The sequence below is a fragment of the Mercurialis annua genome, linkage group LG1-X (genome assembly GCF_937616625.2).
Source record: "Mercurialis annua linkage group LG1-X, ddMerAnnu1.2, whole genome shotgun sequence".
Classification (NCBI taxonomy): domain Eukaryota; kingdom Viridiplantae; phylum Streptophyta; class Magnoliopsida; order Malpighiales; family Euphorbiaceae; genus Mercurialis; species Mercurialis annua.
The window spans coordinates 7,057,651-7,070,657 of record NC_065570.1 but is presented as its reverse complement, the minus strand read 5'-3'; positions in this window follow the sequence as shown (position 1 = coordinate 7,070,657).

Below are 13,007 nucleotides of genomic sequence, written 5' to 3'. Positions count from 1 at the left end.
CCAATAATTATAAAATTAATAAAAAATACAATAAGATATTAATCAAGAGGAGATGATCAAGTCGTGAATCTCGTTAAAGTACTATCATTTTATACCATAACAATGAAAAAATTATTGATGTTAAAATTGTAATTAATAAAACTCTTTCGATTACCAATGGGCTATAATTTAAACGACATAAACGCTAGACAGAAACTGTTTGGTCGTGGATTGAATTTTTCCGCCAGTGCTCTCTGCTCTTCAATTGTCCAAAACAAATTCCTTCGATTAGACGCTGTATATTTTGATTTATTGAAATTTTATATTCATAATTCATTCAAACATCATCTTCAATGAGCTCTCAAAATTAAATATTAAAACACATGTCTGGTATAATTTTCATCTTTTATTATATTCTAAAATTTTAGCCAAATTTTTAAAAATAGACATGCTAACCAATTTTGTTGAGGTTTTTTCCTTAATATAAAAATTATTGAGCATAATAACAGTCAAATATTAAGTACTTTATTTTAGTTTAGTTAAATATTTTAGTTGATTTGAATATTTTATATTTTATATCTAATTATTATTTATATTTTTATTAATATGAGCGAATTTATTGATTAATTTGATTGGTTACTTTTAAATTTTAACTAAATCAATTTCAATTAAGAACAATAATTTGGTCAGATTAGTTATAAAGATATAGATTTATTTAATTTTAGTTAAATTAGCGGGTTTCTAATCAAGCTTGCCGTTTGCTAACACCAATTCATAATCATCATGTGGGGAGTTTTCAGGGTTGCAAATTGTAAAAGAAAACAAAAATTGGCTTTGAGTATAAGCAAATGAACCTTTCCATTTAATAATCAATAAGGATTTGAAAAAGAATTGAGAAGTGTAAAACAAAATTATATACTTTAAGTAGCCTACTCAAGTGTAATAATTCGATGAAGCTATAGTAATAGAGATGTGCACATATAGATGTTTGCATTATCTTTTTTTTTCTTCTTTTTCAATTTCCATTTTCATTTTACTAAATGATGTAAAAATGATGTCATTATAGGTGTAGTTTGAGTTTATAATATATAAGTATTTTATGATGTTATTAGTTACATTTATTATTGAAATAAAATCAAGTTATCTGTTTTTAAAATATAATTACTGCGCTTTTCAGATTTTGGATCCTTTATCATCTTATATATTTTTTATTTACCAAAATAAATTTATTTAGTTTTTTAATTTCAAAAATACATTTTTACGTTATATATCTTTTTTATTTTTTCGTATTTATTGTTGTTATTTTTAATAGTGTTTTTATGATATATTTTATGATATTTTTTATAGTGTTTTTATGTTTGTTTTAGTTTGACCATGAGGTGTCTTGAACGGGTTTTAATTATGAAACGATACCTTTAAGCCTTTCACATTCAGACTAATCTCCAATCGAGTCAGGTAGGTTCCTTACGGGTGGCAAAGCTCTGACCCAAATTTTTTAACGGCTGCATACATGAGTACGGTTCGAACCCGCAACCTGACTTAAGCCGGGAGAACGCCTTACTAATTTACATGCGCCTTAAGGTTTTATAGTGTTTTTATGAACAAAGAATCACTTTCACCCTAGAACTTGTGTCAAAGTATCAAAAAAATTCCAAAATAGCAAAACCGACTCACTTATATCCTGAATTTGTGTAAACCGGATCAAAAAGCCTCTTTTGTTGACATCTGACTTTAACTAGAGCGCGAAATTTCAAATTCTAAAAATTAACTTTATACTTAACTCTAATTATTCTACTCTAATTAAACACTTAATCCTATTAACATAAAACTCTAACCGTCCAAATTCCACCAATCACTGGCCTTCAAAAAACGGATCCCGTCTTTGTTGGAGACTAACCCATCTGGGTTCTTCTTCAACGGAGACCAACTGGTCTCTGTAACAAAGACGAACCCATCTAGAGAACATCATCGTCTCTGTAAGGAGGCGAACCCATCTAAGCTCGTCTCTGAGAAACATATTATGTTTCTGTTGAAGACGAACCCATCTAACGGAGACCAACTAGTCTCTGTAACAGAGACAAACCCATCTGGGTTTGTTTTTGTTACAGAAACCATCATCGTCTCTATAATAGAGATGAACACATCTGGGTTCGTCTCTGTTACAGAGACGAGCTTCAAAAACAAAGCTCGTCGTCGATGGACGGCCGCCAAAAAAGAAGTCTGGCAGCTGCTCATATCTAAAAAAAAAATTAAATGTGTTTTGTAAAAAGTACAAATTGGTTCTCTTTATTTTTAATTAAAATTAATTTGATATATAAAGTTTTAAATTAAAACGGATTAAATTTTAAAATATTATTATGTGTTAATTTTAAAAATCAAAAAATATTTATGATTTTTTTAAACGTTTTTTCATTAAAAACCACTTTGTCAACAAACCAACATCAAAAGTCGGAGAATGTGTTTCATTCTCTAGGATGAGAGTGGCGAGCTTTTTAACCAAATTTACACAAGTTCATCGTACAGGTGATCCCATTTTTTAGTTTTGGACTTTTTTTAATATTTTAACGCAAGTTAGGAATGGTGGGAAAGTGACCCTTTATCCTGTTTCTTATAGAGTATTTACTATTTATGATGTTTTTATTGTATTATAGGCCAAACACATATTTGGGTCCCTGTACTATCACTCTTTTCCAACTTAAATCCCTGAACTATAAAACGTTTAAACTAAGTCCCTACACTATCAAAAACATCTATTTTAAGTCCCTATCGTTGCGCAAGTTAACGGAACGTGGATGACGTTAACAATTACATATCAAAAATGCTATTTTGGTCTCTGCGCTATCATTTTTTTCCAAATTGAGTTCTTACACTATTAGAAACATCAATTTTAAGTCTTTCTATCACATAATTTAAATAATATTAATAATATTTTTATTTTCTTTTCTTTTCTTTTTTAATGTTATTAAAATTTTTTAGCATTTCCAAAGCTAAAATCATCTCCGACCATCAATAAATTTTTTGCATTTTAATTTAAAATTTTAATTATCTAAAATTTATTAATTTAATTAAATAAAATAAATTTTTATTTTATACAATTAATTTTTTTATTTTTATAAAAAATTAAATATATTAAAAAACTGTTCGTCTACCTCGCAATCTTTAAAATATCATATTTTTAAAAAATTTATTTTAATTTAACTAAATTAATTTATTTCGAATTAATTAATTTTGAGTAATTAAAAATTTAAGTTAGATTTATAGTGCAAGGACTCAAATGGTAAAAAAATTATAGTGTAGGGACTCAAAATTTTAAATTTATAAATTTTAACTACAACCAATCTCAGAGTCATGCGTTTGTATCTCACTCTCTAACGGAATGACATGGAGGGACTTAAATCAGAGACTTTTGATAGTGCAGGGACTTATTTTAAATGTTTTATAGTTCAGGGACTTAAGTTGGAAAAAAATGATAGTGCAGGGACCTAAATATGTGTTTGGCCTTGTATTATATGGTTTTTTTAGTGTAAATACACCATAAGAATACCATAAAAACATAAATCAATTCATGATATACAAAATCTAAATTTCAATGACTATAAATTAAAAATTTAAAAGCTTATGTATACTATAATCCAGTATCTACGATAAAAAAAAATTGAATTCAAAAAATTTTAGTGGAGGGGTTTAAAACTACATTTTGCTGCCACTATCATATATTCAGTACGTTGACTGAGAGGAGCAATAAGACTCCAAATGGTGGACCTGTGATAGAACTGCTCATTTGCACCATCACTTTCTCGAACAGATTAGGTAACTATGAAAGGCTATAATTTAATGCTCATTAAATTTTATTTATGACTCAGGTAAATGTCAAGGGAAACATAGAAAAACAATCTATCTTTGATTTATTGATAAGTATTTATTTACTTCTTTTCTCCTAAATTTATAAATAACTCAAAAATATATAAAAAAAGTTAAAATTTTGTATATTTAAATAAAATACAATAATTTGTAAAAAATGCTTCATCTGTCTAAAATTAATTATATTTCATACATAATAAGAAAAAAAAATTGTTTTTTTTTTCATTTAACTCTATTGATAATATCTTGTAAATTATGTCTAAAATATTACTCTTACATTTCAAAAATTAAAGAAGGAATAAACAAATTATTAATGTGACTAAAAATAGAAAGTTATATTTTAAATGAGACATTTAAAAAGAAAAATAAAACTTTTTAAATGGAACAGAGTGGATATCATATTCACTCTTATTAATAAAAAATAATTTGTTAAATAATTTTTATTTATTTTATTTTAATTAGTAATGATATATACGATAATTAATCATTCAAAATACCTCTCTATATTCTTTTAAATGTCTTTTTTAACAAATTATAAATATTAAAAAATATTAAATATTTATTAAAATGACAAAAGTTGCCTTGCATAACTAAAAATTAATATTTTAAAAAAGTATTATCTCTATTTCACTAATTCAAATAAATGATAGCAATGAAACTTTTTGAAGATTTGTCATTAAAATTTAAAATAGACAATTATTTGATAATTTTTTTTCTTTTAAAAAATGAAATTTAAAGAAAATAAAAGAAGTAATAAATAGAGGAAATTCTCAAATTATTATTTTTTGAAACATGATTATAACGGTATCTGATTTTTGGACCTCTCTTTATCTCGTGCCTTTTTTATTTAATTTCAAATTTTTTTATTTTTTTATTTTTACATTTTATGTCTTTTTTTGTAATTGTTTTTTATTCTTTTGTATTTTCTGGTGGTGTTTTATAGTATATTTATAGTGTATTTTCTATGGTGTTTATATAGTATTTTTATGGTGTATTGTATAATTTTTTAGTGTAAAAACACCATAAAAAACATAAATCAATTCGTTGTTTACAAAATCAGTAGCAAAAACGCCATAAAAACACCACAATAACATCATAAAAACATAAATTATTCGTTTTGTACAAAATCAGTAGCATTAAATGTAAGAGAATAATTATATGAACAAGAGAAAAATTATATGAATAAGAGAAAAATTATATAAACAATAGAACGATTAAATTAATAAGAGAACAATAGATCTATAATAATCTGTGTACAAAAAATTAAAAATCTCAAAAAATCTAAAAAATTTAAACAGTCACAAAATTTTTAAAAGACGACGTTGAGAAAACCAGCAAAAAAAAAAACGATATCAAAAATATCATTAAAAAAAAGATGACGTCAAGGAAACCAACAGAAAAAAGATGACGTTGAGAATATCACCGGAAGAAAGACGTCGAAAAACCACCGAAAAAACGCCGATTTTTTTTACTCGTAGATCTAAAAGGCGACGGCTTCTTAAAAAGAGATTTGAGAAAAGAGACAGAGAGGAAGAGAAATTTGAGAATAACAAAATGAAAAAAAAAAAGAAGGGAAGATAGCCCTAATTTAAAAAAAGGGTCAATTCTAATTCTTATGTTTTTGTTGGTTATTTATTTTAAAAACTTTTTAAAATTTTCTATCATTTTGAAGTTTTCTGATTTGCATGTTAAGGATCTATGATCCGAATAAAATTTTTTGAAGCTTTTTGGCTTTGCATGTTAATTTTTTTTATTTGGATGACGATTCATGAATATTTAAAATATTGAAGATTTTCAATATTATATTTTATTTGGTGTTTTTAATTAATATTTGTTTTATGTAGTTGGCGATCTTCTATCCTTTTGATTCACTTTGAAGAACAATTAAAAAAGTTTGAAACTTTAAAAGATTCAAGTGGTTTATCAGCATAGTCCAACAAGATTCAAGTCAATAACCCCGTATTAACGGGACTTCGTTCATCGTTGTGTGACAAGATGGCATGTTAGCGGGATGTAAGCTTAATTTTTTTCCGATTATTATCTTTTACTTCTATTTTTTATTGTTTCATATTTAATTGTTAGATTAGAGTTTTTGAAAACCCATATCTTTACTTGTTATATGACTTTCATGCTTGTACTTTGATCTTCTTCTTCGATGAATCTATCTCGGTTAGGGAAAAAAGTTAATTTTTTAAAACAGTCATAACTCACCCCCTCTTACTGCATTTGAAATTTCAAAAGAGTTTGGATGTGCTGATTTTGAAACCTCAGAGGCTTAATTGAAATCAAAAATTTATAAAAGGCGTATTTGCTCCCGCCCTAAACCATAAGGGCACATTTGCTCCTGTCTTAAATTATAAGGGCATATTTGCCCCCTTTTGACCACGTGGAATATGATATGGACATTCCACATAGGCAGAAACTAACGTTTCATTAACGTTGTTACACGGAAGGTCTTATATGTCTGATTTTGAAACGTTAGAGGTTTAATTGAGATAAAAAATTTAAAGATGGCCTATTTGCTCTATACCCTAAACAATAGGGGCATATTTGCCCTTTTTCTGGTTTAAATTTGATTTGAAATACTCCTAAGTCACATTTTTGTACCGTTCTGGCCCGAGCTAGTGTTATCTTGTGTCTTGGACTTATCTTGATTCAAGTTGTTAACTTGATCATGATATGTTTTATCTTCACGTTCTTTTTTAAGTTGGACATTGCTTTCATAATATTCCGAGTTAAATTTATATAGATTTTCCTAAGACTTGTATTGCTTGATTTTGTGAGTCGATTTATTTTTATTTATAATTAGTATTTCTTTTAGGGATTTTGCAGTCGAACTATATTTATTTATAAATTAATTATGTTGGTAAATTATTTTCAGACTCTACTGTTCTTATAACAACAATTGGTGGATGAAGTTAATAACTGCTAATCAACATTTTAAGAAACCTAATTGTAAATTGGCTAACTTCTGATTAAACTACCAATTTTAAAAAGAGGACCAAAAAATTGTTGTATTGTAATCAATCAATCGCTTTAATGTACTGCTTCTTGATCTTTCCTACCTTTTTGGTTCTATTAGGATGAGAGAAGCTTCATTGGGATTTTGTCTTTATTGGATTCTTACTTAGTTTTATGTTTGTTCTAATAATCTCCAAAATTAACAACTTACCAATAATGCCGTTAACATTTGAATTTAATATCACAAAATCAAGTAATGTACACAGTTGGGACGTTGACGAGCAATCCATTTCGATTAGATTGGCTCCAATTTGTAATATTTGTTTTTACCGTGGCCAATGGAACTTGAAAAATATCTCATGTAAGCTGCCAATAATCACCGATGACCCCTTACTTAAAATTCCCTTATAATGAACTCTCTAATCTGAAAAATGGTCATATATCTGCGCTTGCAAAATCCTTTTGACTCAAAAAATGACTAAAATACTTCTAAAAATCTGCAATTTTTAAAAAATAAAAAACAACCAAAACCAATCCAACCCAACCCAACAAAACCTAAAACCACTCACCTAACCCCTTAATCGGCACCTATTTACCCGCAATCGCACATCCACTGGCAACCGCCGGCGCCGCCTCTAGAATATGCCGCCATCACTGTTCAAGGAGAAGCTGCTCCTCTTCGAAAGGTGGCGGCAACAAGTACTGGTGGGTGAACGACGACAGATGGATGGGTGCCGATTAGGGTGTTGGGTGGATGGTTTTAGATTTGGTTTGGTTGGACTTGATTTAATTAGATATTTTTTTTAATTACAGAGTCGTATGTGTATTTTAGTCATATTTTGGACTAAGGAGTTTTGCGAGCGCGACATAAAATTTAAAGGATTTTTGTGATCCTTTTTAAAATTTGAGGAGTTTTCTGTAAGGAGATTCTAAAATGGAGGATTATGGATGATTATTAATCCATTATTTTAAGCATATGAAGTCTATTATGTATGGATGGCAAAGTAAAGTTAAAACACAACTCCCTTTTTCCAAATTGATATGCATTTCGAAAATTATTACACATATTAAAAAATTATTCACCCTTATCTTTTAAAAAAAAATTATATGTTTATTATATATATATATATAGAATATATTATTGATGCAGTTTTTTTATTTTTTAATATTTTTGGATCATTACTAGAGGTTTCAATGACATCCTTGGAAGTTTACTAAAAGTATCTTAGTTTATAATCGAATAATTAATATTTTAATTTTAAAAAATATATAAGTTTTTTAATTATTGAGAACTTGTTTTTTATTAACAAATTATGACGAATTTGTCTTTTATAGGTTACTATAGTCCTTTATTTTCGTGCCTTCATTTTCATATACTTTTGATAATCTAACGTGATGTGTTGTTGTTTTGGAAGCTTTTCTCCTTTTAAAGATTGCGAATTTTAGGTCTTCCGTTTTACAATTTTTATTTTTCTTGCAACTTTGTTCGTCTTCACATGCCACCAATTATGTTGAAATGTGTTAAGATAATTTAGTTCAGATATTTCAGTTTTAATAATTCCTATAATGTAGGATTGTTTGTTTCCAGCTTTGACTAAGCCACTGTCATTAGTAGACGTGTGTTGCACTTTTATCTCTTTTCTGTTAGTATTGTAAGGCTATTTATAAGCCAAAATCATTCATCAATAATATCAGTTTATTTCCAATTTGTTTGAGTTTATTGCTACTTTATAATTCTCAACATTTTGGTATCAGAGCCTCCACTAGGCCTGAAGTAACAAAGCAGCAGCTTTGTAATTTGCCGCAGCAAGAGAGATGACGAGTGAAGGGAATTTCGTACAACCTGCGATTCCTCGCTTTGATGGTCATTATGATCATTGGAGTATGTTGATGGAGAATTTTTTAAGATCCAAGGAGTATTGGAGTCTGGTGGAGACTGGCTATGTCGAGTCAGAAAATGGAGCAGTATTGACAGAGGCACAACAGAAGAAGCTAGATGAAACAAAATTGAAAGATTTGAAAGTGAAGAATTATTTGTTTCAAGCTATTGATCGAACTATTCTGGAAACCATCCTTGAGAAGAACACCTCAAAACAGATATGGGATTCCATGAAAAAGAAGTATGAAGGAAATGCAAGAGTGAAACGATCCATTCTTCAAGCTCTTCGCAAAGAGTTTGAAATGCTTGAGATGAAATCAAGCGAGGGTGTATCTGATTATTTCTCAAGAGTGATGGCTGTTGCCAATAAGATGAGGGGTCATGGTGAACAAATGAGAGATGTTACAATAGTAGAAAAGATACTTCGATCATTGAGCGAAAAATTTGATTATATTGTTTGCTCTATTGAAGAATCTAAGGATACAGATCACCTATCAATTGATGAACTGCAAAGTTCTTTAATTGTTCATGAGCAGAAGTTCCAGAGGCACAAAGGGGAAGAACAAGCGCTGAAAGTCACTCATTATGAGGAAAGAGCAGGAGGTAGAAGCTATGGTCGGGGATTTGTGCGGGGAAGAGGCAGAGGTAGAGGACGCATGCCTTTCAACAAAGCTATTGTAGAATGTTACAAGTGTCACAATCTCGGACACTACCAATATGAGTGTCCAAGTTGGGGAAAAGAGGCCAATTATGCTGAAGTTGAAGAGGGAGAACCAATGTTGCTGATGTCTTATGTTGAGTTAAATGAAGCTAACAAGAGGAATGCTTGGTTCTTAGATTCAGGCTGCAGCAATCACATGTGTGGGGATAAAGCTTTTTTCTGTGACCTTGATGAAAGCTTTAGGCAAATAGTGAAGTTGGGAAATGACTCTAAGATGGCGGTGATGGGAAAGGGTAATGTAATGTTGAAAGTGAATGGATTCAGTCATGTAGTAACTGAAGTGTTCTTTGTGCCTGAACTGAAAAATAATTTGCTAAGTGTTGGGCAGCTGCAAGAAAAGGGCTTAGCAATTCTCATTGAGTATAATAAGTTGAAGATTTATCATCGAGAGAAGGGTTTGCTAATTGAAGCAAAGATGTCCAGCAATAGAATGTTCATCTTGACAGCTACAACACAACTGAAGAAACCTGTTTGTTTTCACACAGCTACACAAGATTTATCAAATCTATGGCATTGCAGATATGGGCATTTGAGTCATAAGGGCTTGAAAACTCTTCAACAAAAGAAGATGGTTTATGGGCTACCACAGTTCGAAGCTTCCACGGATGTATGTACTGACTGCATGATTGGAAAGCAACACAGAGATGCAATTCCAAAGAAGAGCACTTGGAGAGCAGTATAAAAACTTGAGCTCATTCATACCGACATATGTGGCCCGATTACACCTATATCAAACAGCAAAAAGAGGTACATAATTAGTTTCATTGATGATTATAGTCGAAAGACATGGATTTACTTCTTGGCTGAAAAATCTGAAGCTTTTCTTACATTCAAATATTATAAAAGTTGTGTTGAGAAAGAAACTGGTGCTTTCATTAAGTGCTTGCGAACTGATCGTGGGGGTGAATTCACCTCACAAGAGTTTAATGATTTTTGTAGAGAAAATGGCATCAAGCGACAACTGACGGCAGCCTATACTCCGCAACAAAACGGAGTCGCTGAGAGGAAGAATCGGACTATTATGAACATGGTTCGGTGTATGCTTTCGGAGAAGAAGATACCAAAGCCTTTTTGGCCAGAAGCTGTGAATTGGGCGGTGCATATTCTGAACCGAAGTCCTACTCTAGTAGTAAAGAATGTTACTCCAGAGGAAGCATGGAATGGAGTGAAGCCTTCGGTTGAACATTTTCGTGTGTTCGGTTGTATTTCACATGTTCATGTGCCAGATGTCAAAAGGACTAAGTTGGAAGACAAAAGTTTTACTTGTGTGTTGTTGGGAGTTAGTGAAGAATCTAAAGCATATAGGCTCTATGATCCAATTGCAAAGAAAATTGTAGTTAGCAGGGATGTAGTTTTTGAGGAGAATAAAGCTTGGGATTGGGACAAGAGTTATGACGAGCAAGTAGCTGCTGTTTTAGATTGGGGAGATAATGAAGAAGAAGTTGAGGTTAATAATGATGATGAGGTTGACGGTGACGGTGACGGTGATAGTGGCACATCAGAGGTTGAGGTTGATGGTGATAGTGGCGCGTCAACTCCAACAAATGAAGAAAGTTCACCTAATTTAGACGAAGAGAGAGTTAGAAGGGCACCATATTGGATGAGAGATTATGAAACAGGTGAAGGGCTGTCTGAAGATGAAAATGAGACTAATCTTGCATTATTTATGTCTGCAGATCCATTTTATTTTGAAGAGGCTGTAAAAAGTGCAAAATGGAGAGCTGCCATGGATTCTGAAATGCAGGCTATTGAAAAGAATGATACTTGGGTGCTAACAGACTTACCTGTAGGAGCAAAAAAGATTGGTGTCAAATGGGTTTACAAAACAAAACTTAATGAGCATGGAGATGTGGATAAATACAAGGCACGCCTTGTAGCGAAAGGCTATTCACAACAGCATGGAGTTGATTACACGGAGGTTTTCGCGCCGGTGGCAAGGATGGATACAGTTCGAATGATTATTGCACTTGCAGCTCAAAAAGGTTGGGCAATTTACCAACTTGATGTGAAATCAGCTTTTCTTCATGGAGAGTTGAGTGAAGAAGTGTTTGTTGAGCAGCCAAAGGGATATGAGCAGAAAGATAGTCCGCAAAAAGTGTATAAATTGAAGAAAGCTTTATATGGATTGAAACAAGCACCACGAGCTTGGTTCAGTCGTATAGAAGCACACTTTCTGAATGAAGGTTTTGAGAAATGTCATAGCGAGCACACATTGTTCGTTAAAACAAGCGGAGGAGGTAAAATTTTAATTGTTAGCTTGTATGTTGACGATCTCATTTTTAGCGGGAATGACGAATCAATGTTTGATGAATTCAAGTGTTCTATGATGCGTGAATTTGATATGTCTGATTTAGGAAAAATGAAATATTTTCTTGGAGTTGAAGTGTTCCAAATGCCAGAGGGAATTTACATCAGCCAAAAGAAATATGTTCTGGATGTACTGAAAAGATTTGGGATGGAGAAGAGCAATTCTGTTCAGAGTCCAATTGTTCCAGGTTTTAAGATTTTTAAAGATGAAAATGGAGTTAAGGTGGATGCAACATTTTTCAAGCAATTGGTAGGAAGTCTCATTTATTTAACAACAACACGTCCTGATTTGATGTTTGTGGTTAGCTTAATTAGCAGATATATGGAACAACCAACTGAGCTTCATCTACATGCTGCAAAAAGGGTGTTGAGATATTTGAAAGGCACAACAAATTTTGGGGTATTTTACAAGAAAGGAGGGAGTGAAAGATTAATCGCTTTTACTGATAGTGATTATGCAGGTGACTTGGAGGATCGAAAAAGCACATCAGGATATGTTTTCATATTAAGTTCTGGAGCTGTGTCTTGGTCCTCAAAGAAGCAGCCTATTGTATCACTTTCTACAACTGAATCTGAATTCATAGCTGCAGCATCATGTGCATGTCAAGCTATTTGGATGAGGAGAATTTTAGAGAAGCTCAGTCATACTCAAGGTGGCTGTACTACTGTATTTTGTGACAACAGTTCAACAATTAAACTCTCAAAGAATCCAGTAATGCATGGACGAAGTAAGCATATAGATGTACGTTTTCATTTTTTACGTGATCTCACAAAAGAAGGAGTTGTGGAGCTTGTTCATTGTGGTACAAAAGATCAAATTGCAGATTTGATGACTAAACCTCTCAAGCTTGATTTATTTCAGAAGTTAAGAGAGATGTTAGGTGTTTGTGAAGTTCCAAATGTAAATTAATTGTTATCGGCAATTAGTTTAAGAGAGGGTGTGTTAAGATAATTTAGTTCAGATATTTCAGTTTTAATAATTCCTATAATGTAGGATTGTTTGTTTCCAGCTTTGACTAAGCCACTGTCATTAGTAGACGTGTGTTGCACTTTTATCTCTTTTCTGTTAGTATTGTAAGGCTATTTATAAGCCAAAATCATTCATCAATAATATCAGTTTATTTCCAATTTGTTTGAGTTTATTGCTACTTTATAATTCTCAACAGAAATGTTACGCCAAATTCACATGAACGCCATCTTCCTACGACCTAAATTATGGCTATGCCTATTATCAAATAGGCCTTAAAAAAAACTTCATTTTAAACTTTTTTTTCGTTTATACCCTTACCTTATAAAAAA